Raw genomic sequence first — 2,500 nt, 5'->3', positions numbered from 1 at the left:
TCTCATTTGATAGGATATTGGAGATTTGTGGTCTGGGTTGAAGCTGCAGGAGTCTGATGCCAAGTATGGTGTTAACTTGGATGACACGACTGTGAATAGAAGGGAGGTCTAACTCTTTCCTCATGACGAGAACTTTAGCAGTCATTGGGCATCCAAGTATAATTCTCATGGATTGTTCTGTAAAACTTCAAGGGGTTTGAGGGCACTCGGTGGCAGCATACTAAGAACTGGACATGCATAGTCTATCATGGACCTACCAATGGAGATATACATCAACCTTAGGACTCTCAGGGAGGCACCTACATATCTGTTACTTATGTATTGCAATGGTCTTAAACGCTCAAGGCAACGTTTCTTGACGTTTTAAACAATATCCTTGGCAAAGCGTGAGTTGTGGGGCATGAGGTGGGGAGCAGTCACCATAACACCAAGCTATTTGTAGGTGTCAGTTCTTGCATTAGTTTGTCCACCTAACCTTGGAATGTAAGGTAGTTTACGAGATCTGGAAATATGCTTAGTTTGGATTGGGTTGATTATGAGACCAAGGGAGGCACACTTTTTGCTGAACCTCTGTAGAACATAATCCCCCCTATCAAATACCTGAATAAGAGAGAGAGAGTGGGAGTGAGAGAGAGTGGGAGTGTGAGAGATTAGGAGTGTGAGAGATTAGGAGTGTGAGAGATTAGGAGTGAGAGAGTGGGAGTGAGAGAGAGTGAGAGTGAGAGAGAGTGGGAGTGTGAGAGATTAGGAGTGTGAGAGATTAGGAGTGAGAGAGTGGGAGTGAGAGAGAGTGAGAGTGAGAGAGAGTGGGAGTGTGAGAGATTAGGAGTGTGAGAGATTAGGAGTGAGAGAGTGGGAGTGAGAGAGAGTGAGAGTGAGAGAGAGTGGGAGTGTGAGAGATTAGGAGTGAGAGAGTGGGAGTGAGAGAGAGTGAGAGTGAGAGAGAGTGGGAGTGTGAGAGATTAGGAGTGTGAGAGATAAGGAGTGAGAGAGAGTGGGAGTGAGAGAGAGTGGAAATGAGAGAGAGTGGGAGTGTGAGAGATTAGGAGTGTGAGAGATTAGGAGTGTGAGAGATTAGGAGTGTGAGAGATAAGGAGTGAAAGAGAGTGGGAGTGAGAGAGAGTGGGAGTGAGAGAGAGTGGGAGTGAGAGAGATTAGGAGTGTGAGAGATAAGGAGTGAGAGAGAGTGGGAGTGAGAGAGAGTGGGAGTGAGAGAGAGTGGGAGTGAGAGAGATTAGGAGTGTGAGAGATAAGGAGTGAGAGAGAGTGGGAGTGAGAGAGATTAGGAGTGTGAGAGAGTGAGAGTGAGAGAGAGTGGGAGTGAGAGAGAGTGGGAGTGAGAGAGAGTGGGAGTGTGAGAGATTAGGAGTGTGAGAGAGTGAGAGTGAGAGAGAGTGGGAGTGAGAGAGAGTGAGAGTGAGAGAGAGTGGGAGTGAGAGAGATTAGGAGTGTGAGAGATAAGGAGTGAGAGAGAGTGGGAGTGAGAGAGAGTGGGAGTGAGAGAGAGTGGGAGTGAGAGAGAGTGGGAGTGAGAGGGAGTGGGAGTGTGAGAGATTAGGAGTGTGAGAGATAAGGAGTGAGAGAGAGTGGGAGTGAGAGAGAGTGGGAGTGAGAGAGAGTGGGAGTGAGAGAGAGTGGGAGTGAGAGAGAGTGGGAGTGAGAGAGAGTGGGAGTGAGAGGGAGTGGGAGTGTGAGAGAGTGGGAGTGAGAGAGATTAGGAGTGTGAGAGATAAGGAGTGAGAGAGAGTGGGAGTGAGAGAGAGTGGGAGTGAGAGAGAGTGGGAGTGAGAGAGAGTGGGAGTGAGAGGGAGTGGGAGTGTGAGAGATTAGGAGTGTGAGAGATAAGGAGTGAGAGAGAGTGGGAGTGAGAGAGAGTGGGAGTGAGAGAGAGTGGGAGTGAGAGAGAGTGGGAGTGAGAGAGAGTGGGAGTGAGAGGGAGTGGGAGTGTGAGAGAGTGGGAGTGAGAGAGATTAGGAGTGTGAGAGATAAGGAGTGAGAGAGAGTGGGAGTGAGAGAGAGTGGGAGTGAGAGGGAGTGGGAGTGAGAGAGATTAGGAGTGTGAGAGATAAGAAGTGAGAGAGAGTGGGAGTGAGAGAGAGTGGGAGTGAGAGGGAGTGGGAGTGTGAGAGATTAGGAGTGTGAGAGATAAGGAGTGAGAGAGAGTGGGAGTGAGAGAGAGTGGGAGTGAGAGAGAGTGGGAGTGAGAGAGAGTGGGAGTGAGAGAGAGTGGGAGTGAGAGAGAGTGGGAGTGAGAGAGAGTGGGAGTGAGAGAGAGTGGGAGTGAGAGAGAGTGGGAGTGAGAGAGAGTGGGAGTGAGAGAGAGTGGGAGTGAGAGAGAGTGGGAGTGAGAGAGAGTGGGAGTGAGAGAGAGTGGGAGTGAGAGAGATTAGGAGTGTGAGAGAGTGGGAGTGAGAGAGAGTGGGAGTGAGAGAGAGTTAGAATGATAACACACAGGTGGTGGACTTATCCTCTTTCTCTTGTATGGGACTCTTGAAGTGAA

General features: G+C 49.6%; 1 protein-coding gene across 8 annotated transcripts in view; it reads left to right on the top strand.

Moving 5' to 3' along the window:
- The window catches only part of LOC125038516, a 39,243-nt gene that overhangs the window by 15,269 nt on the left and 21,474 nt on the right, over positions 1 to 2,500 (top strand). The gene's annotated exons all lie outside the window — the stretch shown is intronic.

Source organism: Penaeus chinensis, chromosome 25, assembly GCF_019202785.1.
Source record: "Penaeus chinensis breed Huanghai No. 1 chromosome 25, ASM1920278v2, whole genome shotgun sequence".
Taxonomy (NCBI): Eukaryota; Metazoa; Arthropoda; class Malacostraca; order Decapoda; family Penaeidae; genus Penaeus; species Penaeus chinensis.
This window is presented reverse-complemented; position numbering and strand designations above follow the sequence as displayed.